The 16,722-nt window shown below is 45.5% G+C and overlaps 1 protein-coding gene across 2 annotated transcripts in view; it reads left to right on the top strand.

The window, feature by feature from the left end:
- Positions 1 to 16,722, top strand: part of GALK2 (galactokinase 2) — a 626,364-nt gene that overhangs the window by 1,095 nt on the left and 608,547 nt on the right. Inside the window, exon 2 of one of the 2 annotated variants that reach the window (XM_056572234.1) lies at positions 3,614 to 3,702. The gene's annotated coding sequence lies outside the window, so the exon portion shown is untranslated. Of the gene's footprint in view, positions 1 to 3,613; positions 3,703 to 16,722 lie in introns of those variants that run through there. The other variant, XM_056572231.1, reaches the window with a different exon arrangement.

Here is a 16,722-nt window from a genome sequence, read left to right as displayed (position 1 = left end):
AGAAACTGAAGCTAAATTGAGATTATCTATAACATCCACTGTTCTGTATTTACCAAGACTGGAGCATGTCATGCCACTTGGAGACAGGTGAAACGATTTACACCAAATTTGGTAAAAGGTGCACACATTTCTGACACTGAGGAACAAATGAATCGAGGGCGTTTCACAAAATGTTTTTTTCAAATAAGAATGCAAATTTACCAATGTAAGGCTGGGTTCACATCACGTTTTTACCAATATGGGACCGCATACGGCTGGGGGGAGCTAAAACCTTGCGCTCCCGTATCCCTGCCGTATGTAGCCCAAATGTAATTCATTTCAATGAGCCGGCCGGAGTGAAGCGCTGACTCTGGTCGGCTCATTTTTGCCCCGTATGCGGTTTTCTCACCGCACCTAAAATCGTAGTCGACCACGGTTTGAGGTGCGGTGGAAAATCGCATACGGGGCAAAAATGAGCCGACCAGAGTCAGCGCTTCACTCCGGCCGGCTCATTGAAATGAATTACATACAGGCGGCATACGGCAGAGATACGGGAGCGCAAGGTTTTAGCTCCCCCCAGCCGTATGCGGTTTCGTATTGGTAAAAACGTGATGTGAACTCAGCCTAAGACCAGTTTCAGACAAGCATTATATGGCCACATTCCTCAATATTGTGACCACAAGTTCCAGTCCTACCGCATCAAGGCAAGGTTCACGATATGTTTTTAGAGCATATTTCTTCATATATTACATGTCAATGTGCCCAAAAATGTCTTAAATGCGCATACCATTATTTTAAATGGGAATATCTTGAATCCTAACATATTTCAAGCACCTTTGGATAAGTAACATGTCAGTTATCCCTTACAGAAAAAATGGTCATAGATAAGCCCCATTTCATGGGACATATCACAGAAAGGAACTTATAAATTGGGGATACAAATCAAGACAAGTATCAAACATTACAATATTACACAATATACAAACAGGAGAAGTGAGAGCCCTGCTTGTGAGAGCTTAGAAACTATGAGGCATTGGGATGAGACATAGGGGGAGATTTATCAAAACCTGTCAACTGGCTCCGGAAAGTTAAACAGATTTGTAAATTACTTCTATTAAAAAATCTTAATCCTTCCAATAGTTATTAGCTTCTGAAGTTTTCTAACAGCTTAATGATGATGTCACGTCCCGGGAGCTGTGCATGATGGGAGAATATCCCCATAGGAGCTGGACAGCTCCCGGGATGTGAGTCATCAGAAAGCAGTTAGACAGAAAACAGCAACTCAACTTCAGAAGCTAATAACTATTGGAAGGATTAAGATTTTTTAATAAAAGTAATTTACAAATCTGTTTAACTTTCCGGAGCCAGTTGATATTTAAAAAAGTTTTGGCCTGCAATACCCCTTTAACTCCTTAAGGACGCAGGACGTATATTTACGTCCTCCGCCGACTCCCGCGATATGCCGCGGGGTCACAAGGTGTCCCGGCATCATATCGGGTCGGTCCCGGCGGCTATCAACGTCCGGGACCTGCGGCTAATACAGGACATCACCGATCGCGGTGATGCCCTGTATTAACCCTTCAGACGCGGCGATCAAAGTTGACCGCCGCGTCTGAAGTGAAAGTATCCCGGCTGCTCAGTCGGGCTGTTCGGGACCACCGCGGTGAAATCGCGGCGTCCCGAACAGCTTACAGGACACCGGGAGGGCCTTTACCTGCCTCCTCGATGTCCGATCGACGAATGACTGCTCCGTGCCTGAGATCCAGGCAGGAGCAGTCAAGCGCCGATAACACTGATCACAGGTGTGTTAATACACGCCAGTGATCAGCATGGGAGATCAGTATGTGCAGTGTTCTAGGTCCCTATGGGACCTAGAACACTGCAAAAAAAAGTAAAAAAAGTGTTAATAAAGGTCATTTAACCCCTTCCCCCCCTTTTCCCATAAAAAAATAAAACAGTGTAAATAAAAAAAAAATATATATGTGGTATCGCCACGTGCGTAAATGTCCGAACTATAAAAATATATCATTAATTAAACCGCACGGTCAATGGCGTACGTGCAAAAAAATTCCAAAGTCCAAAAAAGCGTATTTTTGGTCACTTTTTAATACCATTAAAAAATGAATAAAAAGTGATCAAAAAGTCCGATCAAAACAAAAATCATACCGATAAAAACTTCAGATCACGGCGCTAAAAATTAGTCCTCATACCGCCCTGTACGTAGAAAAATTAAAAAGTTATAGGGGTCAGAAGATGACATTTTTAAACGTATAAATTTTCCTGCACGTAGTTATGATTTTTTCCAGAAGTACGACAAAATCAAACCTATATAAATAGGGTACCATTTTAACCGTGTGGACCTACAGAATAATTATAAGGTGTAATTTTTAACGAAAAATGTACTGCGTAGAAACGGAAGCCCCCAAAATTTACAAAATGGCGTTTTTTCTTCGATTTTGTCGCACAATGATTTTTTTTTCCGTTTCGCTGTGAATTTTTTGGGTAAAATGAATAATGTCACTGCAAAGTAGCATTGGTGACACAAAAAATAAGCCATAATATGGATTTTTAGGTGGAAAATTGAAAGGGTTATGATTTTTAAAAGGTAAGGATGAAAAAACGAAAGTGCAAAAACTGAAAAACCCTGAGTCCTTAAGGGGTTAAGACATCTTATCCCCTATTCAAAGGATAGGGGATAAGATATCTGATCGCGGGGCTCCTGCCGCTAGGGGGACCCCCGCAATCTCTCATGCAGCACCCTCCTGTCTCAGCTGCATGCATTGAGGGGGCGGGACGTGATGTCACAAGGGGGCGGAGTCGTGACGTCACGATTCTTCGGCCCTGTGGTCGTGAGGCTTCAGACACGGAGCCTCCAGTGCTGCGTGCAGCTGAGATAGGTGGGTGCTGCATGAGAGATTGCGGGGGCAGTGTCGTAGCGACCGGGGTGCAGGGGTTGCATGCCTCCAGCTTGATGGGGTGACACCACGATGCTCCATGCCCCCCTGTCCCCAGCTGCCCGGCATTATGCGGGCTGTCAAAGTGCCCCCCCCAGAACTCATCAGTGTCCACTAGCACCCTCTCTCCCCGTGGGACTCATTAGCTCCCCCCCTGTCCTCAGATCTCAGATGCGCTGCCCAGGGGTGTCACCCCTTATGTACCTGTTTGCCGACAAGCAAACATCCGCTGAAGATGTCCCGTCACGGGATTGCAACGGGACGTCATGCTTGACGGCACTGACGTGATTAGCACTGCCGGCAAAGGAAGCAAGGAAGTGTGGCATGCACCAGACTCTGATAAGCTACTGCCAGGGAGAAAGGGGATGCTGGGGGGCTCTAGGCTTTTTTTTTTGGGGGGGGGGGGTCTGCTGAGATAAATGATGATAAGGGGTGTCATTACCGGGGAGGGGTTAGTTTGCTGCCAGGAGGATGGTCCTGCCGCTGGATGGTGTGGGTGCTACTGCCAGGGGTGGCCAGTAGCACCCTCATCATCTATTGGCATGATCATCCTTCTGGCAGTAGCACCCCTATCATCCAGGAGGATGGTGCTGCTGATGGATGATGGGGGTTCTACTGCCAGGGGGGGCAGTATTGGGTAATATCATCATTGGCTTATATTAATTATTGTTTTCATATAGAGGCTCAGAATCCACTGACACAATGAGGAGCCATCTGGGTTGTACTCAAGTTCTACAGAGTGAAAATTTTGCTAGAACAAGTCCCGGTGGTATGTACCAACTGAATTAGATAAGGAAAGCTTGTACTGTAGTGGAGACATCACCTGTAGTCACTGATATCATTGTGTATTCTCCTCACTATAGAGAACACGTCACCTATAATCACTGATATCATTGTGTATTCTCCTCACTATAGAGAAGACGTCACCTATAATCACTGATATCATTGTGTATTCTCCTCACTATAGAGAAGATGTCACCTATAATCACTGATATCATTGTGTATTCTCCGCACTATAGAGAAGATGTCACCTGTAGTCACTGATATCATTGTGTATTCTCCTCACTATAGAGAAGACGTCACCTATTATCACTGATGTAATTGTGTATTCTCCTCACTATAGAGAAGACGTGACCTGTAATCACTGATATCATTGTGTATTCTCCTCACTATAGAGAGGACGTCACCTATAATCACTGATATCATTGTGTATTCTCCTCGCTATAGAGAAGACGTCACCTATAATCACTGATATTGTGTATTCTCCTCACTATAAAGAAGATGTCACATGTGGTCACTGATATCATTGTGTATTCTCCTCACTATAGAGAAGACGTTACCTGTAATCACTGATATCATTGTGTATTCTACTCACTATAGAGAAGATGTCCCCTGTAATCACTGATATCATTGTGTATTCCACTCACTATAGAGAAGATGTCACCTATAGTCACTGATATCATTGTGTATTCTCCTCACTATAGAGAAGACATTACCTGTAATCACTGATATCATTGTGTATTCTACTCACTATAGAGAAGACGTCACCTGTAGTCACTGATATCATTGTGTATTCTCCTGTCTATAGAGAAGAGGTCACCTGTAATCAGGACCAAAAAGAAAAATGAGGCGGCTCAACCTAATAATAAACAGGGTGCTACTTAGTGATGAGAAAGAACAATCCAAGAAATAGAAGAAGACCTCACTGAAATTTTGTAGCATACCAAAAGATTATCAATGTCAATTTTAGTAGAGAAAAAAAGAATGACAAAGACAAAAACAAATTGCACACATGGTAGTTCATCAATTAATTACATAAACCACATTAAAACCATAAAAAAAAATCTGGCTCACTAAAACCAGTACACAACCTAGGGGCGGGGCCATGAACCCCCTCACCTAAACTGACACCGTCCTCAAATGTTATAAATGAATGTGATAATAAGTATACCAACCATTATTCCAGTCTAAGTATAGACATGCAGTACAATAAATACTATAATTCATAAAGTGAAAGATAATATACAATATATGGTATAAAATGCCTGATGTCTATGCAAATAACAAAGCAACAAAGTAATAGCAAGTCACAATCATGAAAGGTACAGCTAAAGACAGTAAGCTAATACTTGCATATCCTACTATCCCATATCAAAAGCGAGCGTCCAAGACCGGACTGGAGCTGGTATACGTAATGCAAAATAAAGGAGGACGGGGTCACTAGGAACCCCACGCGTTCTGTTGCCTAAATGGCAACTTTCTCAGGGGGTTTGTGCTAAAGTGGGCATGGAATGTTAATATATATATATGTGGTCATTAATTAGACATACCCTGCAGTTGTGAGTAAGATGGTATCCATGTGCTGTAGTGTGGCCAAACGCCATTCTCCCTTCCGTCTGCTCGGTGTCGCTGTCGCTCACCCGGATATGATGCTCAACGTGCGCTCAAATGTAACGCACGGTGAGACGCATCGTTATCTATGCGCATAAGCGCATATGCAATAATGCAGTCAGTTAGAGCTCAACAGGACGCACGGTAAGGTGCCCCACCATCCATGCGCATGCGCACAAGAGGAAATGATGCGCGCATGCGCATGGAACACGAGAAATGTCCCCCGGCATCCCAGTGGAGCGCACCTGATGGAAGGCACAATGAAACGCATAGCTATTCATGCGCATGCGCACAAAAGTATGCGCACGCGCAAAGAGTAAATAGAACAATCCTAGTGGAATTATGCGTTGTCGCTATAATACTTCACCTATATTAATGAATATACAACTTTTACATCACAAAATACCAGTTTAATATGCAGATTGCTCATAGATATGTTCATACTATTTCTATACTGCTACTAAACTATAAACCTATAAATAAACATTATGGCCCCTACTGGTGTATTAATATTATTTTTAGAATTGATTAATTTCAATCTTAATTTTATCCAGTACACTTTTTATCAGATTCACATATGGTTTATTGTTTATCTTTTCCTGGACACTACATATCACTGAATTACACATATCCCTCACATGCTAGTTACTCACTTCTCATAACAGACACCCTTCCCACACGTGTTTTCACTTGTTTTTCACGCGGTAGGACGACATTAATCGAATTATATGAGGTCCTGTAACAACAATTGGATTCATAATCAGACTCATTCCCACTGTGATGTACTCATTTGTCTATAGTAATCCTCCTCTTCTATTCTGATCTTTAGATAATTTGTTCATTCTCTACATTAATTTTTCACGCATGACTTACCTTGAATTCGTCTTCTGTGTAGAAATATGCAGCCCACTGCTACTGACATACATAATTTCCGTTCTTCTTTTTCACAAATTTTTCTTCTTTCTTTTGTTTTCTTTTCACTGGGTGATATTGACCTCTCTTTTCACATTTTTCCTTTTTTTAATATAATGTTAAGGTAATTGTATAAGTATTCCAATTAATCAATGAATCATGAATTGAATATAGAGTGGCTGTATAAGTTTTGGTTTCTATGGGTATTCTGTTGCTATGGGTTACCGTACACTAATAAGGATATTATGTACTTAGGATGCTGCACAACAACTACTATATAGCTTTGATGACTTGAGATAGTGACCGCCAGTTAGGAGATATTAATTCTGACTGCTAGTTAGGAGACATTAATTTTGACAATAATATCGAGTCACATATTATGCATTTGTATCCATGTATTCGCAAGAGATCAAATTGGTTGCTAGGGGTTACCACTTATTTTTAAGAGTCTGAACATGATAATGAATTTGAATAAGGTGTGCTAATGCATATGGTTAAACATGGTATTTTTAACCTCTGAGTACTGATAGGTATACTTTATGATATGAATGATGTATTGGGAGTAGACTCCTTATGGATGCTAACTTTAGGTTACTATAGGATAATTATATATACTTCTTTGATCTTTCACTATATATTTGGGATTTAGCAATAATGCACATATCATGTAAGTTATTTAGATCTATATGTGTGTCATGGCTATATAGAGTCTTTTTTGCAATAGATAGGTTGCTAGGGGTTATTACAACTATTGGGTTGTTTACTATTAATTAGGGTTTATTACTAGGTATCTAAAATATTTATTGAATGGCATGGAAATATAGATATTGTGGTTCTGTTACTATTGAGTCTATATCGATCTGATTTAGTCTTTTGAAATCAAGCACCTGGACATATTCATAAGTGATCTTCATGTATCTACAGTGGGGATCAAAAATGTGGGCACCCCAAGTAAAAATTTGTATTAATGTGCATAAAGAAGCCAAGAAAAGATGGAAAAGCTCAAAAAGGCATCAAATTACAGATTAGACATTCTTATAATATGTCAACAAAAGTTAGATTTTATTTCCATCATTTACACTTTCAAAATAACAGAAAACAAAAAATGGTGTCTGCAAAAGTTTGGGCACCCTGCAGAATTTATAGCATGCACTGCCCCCTTTGCAAAGCTGAGACCTGCCAGTGTCATGGATTGCTCTCAATCATCATCTGGAAAGATCAGGTGATGTAAATCTCAAAGGTTTCAAATGCCCAGACTCATCTGACCTTGCCCCAACAATCAGCACCATGGGTTCTTCTAAGCAGTTGTCTAGAAATCTGAAACTGAAAATAGTTGACGCTCACAAATCTGGAGAAGGCTATAAGAAGATAGCAAAATGTTTTCAGATGTCAATATCCTCTGTTCAGAATGTAATTAAGAAATGGCAGTCATCAGGAACAGTGGAAGTTAAAGCAAGATCTGGAAGACCAAGAAAAATATCAGACAGAACAGCTCGCAGGATTGTGAGAAAAACAATTCAAAACCCACATTTGACTGCACAATCCCTCCAGAAAGATCTGGCAGACACTGGAGTTGTGGTACACTATTCCACTATAAAGAGATACTTGTACAAATATGGTCTTCATGGAAGAGTCATCAGAAGAAAACCTCTTCTACGTCCTCACCACAAAAATCAGCATTTGAACTTTGCAAATGAACATATAGACAAGCCTGATGCATTTTAGAAACAAGTTCTGTGGACCGATGAGGTTAAAATTGAACTTTTTGTTTTGTCTGCTTCTGTCTTCGATGTCTGCTAATTTAAGTTGGATGGCTGATATTTCACATTTAGAATTGTCATGATCGTCAGCTAGATTATTTTGCGCTGAGGCAAATTCTTTCATTTTGGATTCAATATTTGAGACTTTTGTGTTCAGAACATTAATTTGTTTTGTGGTGGGTTCCAACAATTTTTGTATATCTTGCAAGAATGATCATCTCAGTAATTGCATGGATTCTTTAATAAATTGCTCCGATGCTATATCGGTCGAAGATGGTAAGCTATCAAAGGGGTCCAATTCTGTTTGACTATTAGGTGAGATTGAGTTAGTCTCTAGTTCAGTTTCTGCCTCTTTTCTAGGTTTTTGTTTCATCTGACTTTTTGTAGGAGTTGATGCTGCTGATGACATGTCGTTTTCAGGTTCTTGTGAATTTTCAGGAATATACAATGAAGAGAATCAGTTATTTGAATTTTTATTTCTCGAAGATGTCCCCGTGTTGAAGTGTAGAGGTTTGTGTTTCTGAGGTATCTCCTGTCGGGGGTATAAAGCAAAGAGCTTTATACACAAAAATAAGAATCAAAGAAAAATTATAAATATGATTGATCGTACGAGGTGGACATAAAACACCTCAAAAAGAGTTCTAGGATAGGTAATTATGTTGTGCAATCAGTAAAACAGGGTACAACCGTCTATGCAAAATATATATAAATGATTTAATATACAATAAATTAAAATACAATCAAACTAATCAATAAAAAACCCAATAAACACAGTGGCATGCAATACATAAATTAAGCCACAAGATGGCTCTACCACAACAAAACTGTCTCTACAACCTTAAAACACAAGGGGGCAACAGAGCCACCCTGAATACGGCAGGAAGAATATAATTGGCAATCAAATATACCCAAGGAAATAATAATGATATTATATACACAACTCTTTGCTCTGCTCAACTATGACCAATTTTCAGATATCCGGTAATATAGTATCCCAAATTACTTGGCTTGATATCAACTCCCCAGAATATGGATTCCAGGGCAGAGATTTTTCCTCTGACTCAAATAAGATACTTATTCAGTAATATGCATTTTTACTGAATCGTTTTAATGTTGACAGAGCACCTTTAACATTACACATCCACAATAAAGCAGAAATTACTAAATATCAAGCCAGTTAATTATAATCCTACTACAGGTAATCAAACTTATACTTTACCGGATATCTGGGCTTAGTAGGTTCAGGAATGCAGGCAATATCCAGGGTCTCTAGGAAGGTAAGTTCTTTGGGTCAAGTATGGTCCCTCTAATGTGGTGTCTCCAGGTGTGTGTCTGTGATAGCCTCCCTGGTGTCTCTCAGGTGTTTCCAGGTGTGTTTTCCCCTTTTTTCCTTCTCAGCCCCCTCAGGTTTTTAAATATTTCTTTATCTAAAGCCCACCCTTCTCAAATATGATATTATCCAATGATGTCTGGTGTGTGTGTGTAACGAGAGCAGGGCCAGTCACCTGTCATCACAGCTAAACATTAATTTACTATAATTTTGTTAGATCACCTGTATACACATACCCAGACAATGTCATTGATACTTCTCGGGCATCTCAAATAGATGGCCAGAGATACAGATAAATAGAATGCAATTACAACCTATTGTCAAACACACACACACTGTTACGCCGAGCGCTCCGGGTCCCCGCTCCTCCCCGGAGCGCTCGCTACACTCTCGCTACTGCAGCGCTCCGGTCAGATCCACTGACCCGGTGCGCTGCGATACCGCCTCCAGCCGGGATGCGATTCGCGATGCGGGTGGCGCCCGCTCGCGATGCGCACCCCGGCTCCCGTACCTGACTCGCTCTCCGTCGGTCCTGTCCCGGCGCGCGCGGCCCCGCTCCCTAGGGCGCGCGCGCGCCGGGTCTCTGCGATTTAAAGGGCCACTGCGCCGCTGATTGGCGCAAGTGGTTCTAATTAGTGTGTTCACCTGTGCACTCCCTATGTATACCTCACTTCCCCTGCACTCCCTCGCCGGATCTTGTTGCCATTGTGCCAGTGAAAGCGTTTCCTTGTGTGTTCCTAGCCTGTGTTCCAGACCTCCTGCCGTTGCCCCTGACTACGATCCTTGCTGCCTGCCCCGACCTTCTGCTACGTCCGACCTTGCTTCTGTCTACTCCCTTGTACCGCGTCTATCTTCAGCAGTCAGAGAGGTTGAGCCGTTGCTAGTGGATACGACCTGGTCACTACCGCCGCAGCAAGACCATCCCGCTTTGCGGCGGGCTCTGGTGAAAACCAGTAGTGACTTAGAACCGGTCCACTAGCACGGTCCACGCCAATCCCTCTCTGGCACAGAGGATCCACCTCCTGCCAGCCGGCATCGTGACAGTAGATCTGGCCATGGATCCCGCTGAAGTCCCTCTGCCAGTTGTCGCCGACCTCACCACGGTGGTCGCCCAGCAGTCACAACAGATAGCGCAACAAGGCCACCAGCTGTCTCAACTGACCGTGATGCTACAGCAGCTACTACCACAGCTTCAGCAATCATCTCCTCCGCCAGCTCCTGCACCTCCTCCGCAGCGAGTGGCCGCTTCAGGCCTACGACTATCCTTGCCGGATAAATTTGATGGGGACTCTAAATTTTGCCGTGGCTTTCTTTCTCAATGTTCCCTGCACTTGGAGATGATGTCGGACCAGTTTCCTACTGAAAGGTCTAAGGTGGCTTTCGTAGTCAGCCTTCTGTCTGGAAAAGCTCTGTCATGGGCCACACCGCTCTGGGACCGCAATGACCCCGTCACTGCCTCTGTACACTCCTTCTTCTCGGAAATTCGAAGTGTCTTTGAGGAACCTGCCCGAGCCTCTTCTGCTGAGACTGCCCTGTTGAACCTGGTCCAGGGTAATTCTTCCGTTGGCGAGTACGCCGTACAATTCCGTACTCTTGCTTCTGAACTATCCTGGAATAATGAGGCCCTCTGCGCGACCTTTAAAAAAGGCCTATCCAGCAACATTAAAGATGTTCTGGCCGCACGAGAAATCCCTGCTAACCTACATGAACTCATTCATCTAGCCACTCGCATTGACATGCGTTTTTCCGAAAGGCGTCAGGAGCTCCGCCAGGATATGGACTTTGTTCGCACGAGGCGTTTTTTCTCCCCGGCTCCTCTCTCCTCTGGTCCCCTGCAATCCGTTCCTGTGCCTCCCGCCGTGGAGGCTATGCAGGTCGACCGGTCTCGCCTGACACCTCAAGAGAGGACACGACGCCGCATGGAGAATCTCTGCCTGTACTGTGCCGGTACCGAACACTTCCTGAAGGATTGTCCTATCCGTCCTCCCCGCCTGGAAAGACGTACGCTGACTCCGCACAAAGGTGAGACAGTCCTTGAGGTCAACTCTGCTTCTCCACGTCTTACTGTGCCTGTGCGGATATCTGCCTCTACCTTCTCCTTCTCTACTATGGCCTTCTTGGATTCCGGATCTGCAGGAAATTTTATTTTGGCCTCTCTCATCAACAGGTTCAACATCCCGGTGACCAGTCTCGCCAGACCCCTCTACATCAATTGTGTTAACAATGAAAGATTGGACTGTACCATACGTTTCCGCACGGAGCCCCTCCTAATGTGCATCGGACCTCATCACGAGAAAATTGAGTTTTTGGTCCTCCCCAATTGCACTTCCGAAATTCTCCTCGGACTACCCTGGCTTCAACACCATTCCCCAACCCTGGATTGGTCCACTGGGGAGATCAAGAGTTGGGGTTCCTCTTGTTTCAAGGACTGCCTTAAACCGGTTCCCAGTTCTCCTTGCCGTGACCCTGTGGTTCCCCCTGTAACCGGTCTCCCTAAGGCCTATATGGACTTTGCGGATGTTTTTTGCAAAAAACAAGCTGAGACTCTACCTCCTCACAGGCCTTATGACTGTCCTATTGACCTCCTCCCGGGCACTACTCCACCCCGGGGCAGAATTTATCCTCTCTCTGCCCCAGAGACTCTTGCTATGTCTGAGTACATCCAGGAAAATTTAAAAAAGGGCTTTATCCGCAAATCCTCCTCTCCTGCCGGAGCCGGATTTTTCTTTGTGTCCAAAAAAGATGGCTCCCTACGTCCTTGCATTGACTACCGCGGTCTTAATAAAATCACGGTAAAGAACCGCTACCCCCTACCTCTCATCTCTGAACTCTTTGATCGCCTCCAAGGTGCCCACATCTTTACCAAACTGGACTTAAGAGGTGCTTATAATCTCATCCGCATCAGAGAGGGGGATGAATGGAAAACGGCATTTAACACTAGAGATGGACACTTTGAGTATCTGGTCATGCCCTTTGGCCTGTGCAACGCCCCTGCCGTCTTCCAAGACTTTGTTAATGAAATTTTTCGTGATCTCTTATATTCCTGTGTTGTTGTGTATCTGGACGATATCCTGATTTTTTCTGCCAACCTAGAAGAACACCGCCAGCATGTCCGCATGGTTCTTCAGAGACTTCGTGACAATCAACTTTATGCCAAAATGGAGAAATGTCTGTTTGAATGTCAATCTCTTCCTTTCCTAGGATACTTGGTCTCTGGCCAGGGACTACAAATGGATCCAGACAAACTCTCTGCCGTCTTAGATTGGCCACGCCCCTCCGGACTCCGTGCTATCCAACGTTTTTTGGGGTTCGCCAATTATTACAGACAATTTATTCCACATTTTTCTACCATTGTGGCTCCTATCGTGGCTTTAACCAAAAAGAATGCCAATCCTAAGTCATGGCCTCCTCAAGCGGAAGACGCCTTTAAACAGCTCAAGTCTGCCTTTTCTTCGGCTCCCGTGCTCTCCAGACCTGACCCATCTAAACCCTTCCTATTGGAGGTTGATGCCTCCTCAGTAGGAGCTGGAGCGGTCCTTCTACAAAAAAATTCTTCCGGGCATGCTGTTACTTGTGGTTTTTTTTCTAGGACCTTATCTCCGGCGGAGAGGAACTACTCCATCGGGGATCGAGAGCTACTAGCCATTAAATTAGCACTTGAGGAATGGAGGCATCTGCTGGAGGGATCAAGATTTCCAGTTATTATTTACACCGATCACAAGAACCTCTCCTATCTCCAGTCTGCCCAACGGCTGAATCCTCGCCAGGCCAGGTGGTCTCTGTTCTTTGCCCGATTTAATTTTGAAATTCACTTTCGGCCTGCCGATAAGAACATTAGGGCCGATGCTCTCTCTCGTTCCTCGGATGCCTCGGAAGTAGAGCTCTCTCCGCAACACATCATTCCTCCTGACTGCCTGATCTCCACTTCTCCAGCCTCCATCAGGCAAACTCCTCCAGGGAAGACCTTCGTCTCTCCACGCCAACGCCTCGGAATCCTCAAATGGGGTCACTCCTCCCATCTCGCAGGTCATGCGGGCATCAAGAAATCCGTGCAACTCATCTCTCGTTTCTATTGGTGGCCGACTCTGGAGACGGATGTTGTGGATTTTGTGCGAGCCTGCACTGTCTGTGCCCGGGATAAGACTCCTCGCCAGAAGCCCGCTGGTCTTCTTCATCCTCTGCCTGTCCCCGAACAGCCTTGGTCTCTGATTGGTATGGACTTTATTACAGACTTACCCCCATCCCGTGGCAACACTGTTGTTTGGGTGGTCGTTGATCGATTCTCCAAGATGGCACATTTCATCCCTCTTCCTGGTCTTCCTTCAGCGCCTCAGTTGTCAAAACAATTTTTTGTACACATTTTTCGTCTTCACGGGTTGCCCACGCAGATCGTCTCGGACAGAGGCGTCCAATTCGTGTCAAAATTCTGGAGGGCTCTCTGTAAACAACTCAAGATTAAATTAAACTTTTCTTCTGCCTATCATCCTCAATCCAATGGGCAAGTAGAAAGAATTAACCAGGTCCTGGGTGATTATTTACGGCATTTTGTTTCCTCCCGCCAGGATGACTGGGCAGATCTTCTACCATGGGCCGAATTCTCGTATAACTTCAGAGTCTCTGAATCTTCCTCCAAATCCCCATTTTTCGTGGTGTACGGCCGTCACCCTCTTCCCCCCCTCCCTACTCCCTTGCCCTCTGGTTTGCCCGCTGTGGATGAAATATCTCGTGATCTTTCCACCATATGGAAAGAGACCCAAAATTCTCTCTTACAGGCTTCATCACGCATGAAGAAGTTTGCTGATAAGAAAAGAAGAGCTCCCCCCATTTTTTCTCCTGGAGACAAGGTATGGCTCTCCGCTAAATATGTCCGCTTCCGTGTCCCTTGCTACAAATTGGGACCACGCTATCTTGGTCCTTTCAAAATTTTGTGCCAGATTAATCCTGTCTCTTACAAAACTTCTTCTTCCTCCTTCTCTTCGTATTCCTAATGCCTTTCACGTTTCTCTTCTTAAACCACTCATCATCAACCGTTTCTCTCCCAAACTTGTTTCTCCCACTCCTGTTTCCGGCTCCTCGGACATCTTCTCCGTAAAGGAGATACTGGCCTCCAAGAAGGTCAGAGGGAAAACTTTTTTTTTGGTCGATTGGGAGGGTTGTGGTCCTGAAGAGAGATCCTGGGAACCTGAGGACAATATCCTAGACAAAAGTCTGCTCCTCAGGTTCTCAGGCTCTAAGAAGAGGGGGAGACCCAAGGGGGGGGGGTACTGTTACGCCGAGCGCTCCGGGTCCCCGCTCCTCCCCGGAGCGCTCGCTACACTCTCGCTACTGCAGCGCTCCGGTCAGATCCACTGACCCGGTGCGCTGCGATACCGCCTCCAGCCGGGATGCGATTCGCGATGCGGGTGGCGCCCGCTCGCGATGCGCACCCCGGCTCCCGTACCTGACTCGCTCTCCGTCGGTCCTGTCCCGGCGCGCGCGGCCCCGCTCCCTAGGGCGCGCGCGCGCCGGGTCTCTGCGATTTAAAGGGCCACTGCGCCGCTGATTGGCGCAAGTGGTTCTAATTAGTGTGTTCGCCTGTGCACTCCCTATGTATACCTCACTTCCCCTGCACTCCCTCGCCGGATCTTGTTGCCATTGTGCCAGTGAAAGCGTTTCCTTGTGTGTTCCTAGCCTGTGTTCCAGACCTCCTGCCGTTGCCCCCGACTACGATCCTTGCTGCCTGCCCCGACCTTCTGCTACGTCCGACCTTGCTTCTGTCTACTCCCTTGTACCGCGTCTATCTTCAGCAGTCAGAGAGGTTGAGCCGTTGCTAGTGGATACGACCTGGTCACTACCGCCGCAGCAAGACCATCCCGCTTTGCGGCGGGCTCTGGTGAAAACCAGTAGTGACTTAGAACCGGTCCACTAGCACGGTCCACGCCAATCCCTCTCTGGCACAGAGGATCCACCTCCTGCCAGCCGGCATCGTGACACACACACACCTGTGTATAGGGTAGACCCCCCATTGGAGTAAAAGTGACAGACAATGAGTTTCCCTCTCAGGCTTTGATTATTTCACGCATTCCATTCTGTATGTGTTTATCTCAAACTTCCTGACCTTGTGAAAGTTCATTAAGTTGAATCATTTTGATTCAATATGGACGCTTTGTCATGTTGTATTTCATATCATAACCTCCGATTATATTGGTATCAAATAGCCCGACACTCCAAGGCTTTGCTGTCTCTCTTTAACCCGATAACGACCATGGACGAGTATAGATGTCCAGGTTGACGGCCGTTCCCGCACCTGGACGTCTATACTCGTTCATTATTCTCGTGGGTGCTGCCCAGTGCACCCACGAGATCGCGGCAGGGACTCGGCTGTATCACACAGCCGGGACCCTGCTGCACTGCCAGGACCAAAGTAAACTTCGGTCCCGGCAGTTTTAACCCTTACAGCCGCAGTCGCGGGCTGTAAGTGTTATGACAGAGGGAAGGGGCTCCCTCTGTCTCCTCTGCAGCACCCTGCATCGCGATCGTGGGGTGCTGTGTGTAATACGCGGCTGGCCGGGGCCTGCCGCACTGCCGGGAGGGAAGTTCACATCACTCCCGACAGTTTAACCCTTACAGCCATGGTCAGAAGTGACCGCGCGCTGTAAGGAGTTCTGAAAGAGGGAGGGGGCTCCCTCTGTCTCCTCTGCAGCACCCCGCATCGTGGTCGCGGGGTGCTTTGTGTGGCCGCGGCTGGCCGGGACCTGCTGCACTGCCGGGAGTGAAGTTCACTTCACTCCCGACAGTTTAACCCTTACAGCCGTGGTCAGAAGTGACCGCGCACTGTAAGGAGTTCTGACAGAGTGTGGGGGCTCCCTCTGTCTCCTCTGCAGCACCCCGCATCGCGATCGCGGGGTGCTGTGTGTGGCCGCGGCTGGCCGGGACCTGCCGCACTGCCGGGAGTGAAGTTCACTTCACTCCTGACAGTTTAACCCTTACAGCTGCCGTCAGAAGTGACCGTGCGCTGTAAGGAGTTCTGACAGTGGGAGGGGGCTCCCTCTGTCTCTACTGCAGCACCCTGGAGCATCGCGGGGTGCTGCTGCATACCTGGGCAGCCGGGGGTCCTACAAAGACCCCCAGGTCTGCCCTGGGTATTGCCTGAAAGGACGTGCCAGAGGCACGTCCTAAAATGCTGCCTGCTAGTGAAAACTGGCAGGCAGCATATAACTGCAATGCTTTGGAATACTAAGTATTCCAAAGCATTAAAAAGTGTAAAAATAAATAAATAAATAAAATAAAAGTGTAAAAATAAATAAAAATGTAATAAAAGTGTAAAAAAATAAAAATAAAATATATTAAAAATACATTTATTAAATTAATCTAATAAAAAAAAATGCATACTGTGTAGGATCGCATTGGCGGACAT

The sequence above is a fragment of the Hyla sarda genome, chromosome 4 (genome assembly GCF_029499605.1).
Source record: "Hyla sarda isolate aHylSar1 chromosome 4, aHylSar1.hap1, whole genome shotgun sequence".
NCBI classification, from domain to species: Eukaryota; Metazoa; Chordata; class Amphibia; order Anura; family Hylidae; genus Hyla; species Hyla sarda.
This window is presented reverse-complemented; position numbering and strand designations above follow the sequence as displayed.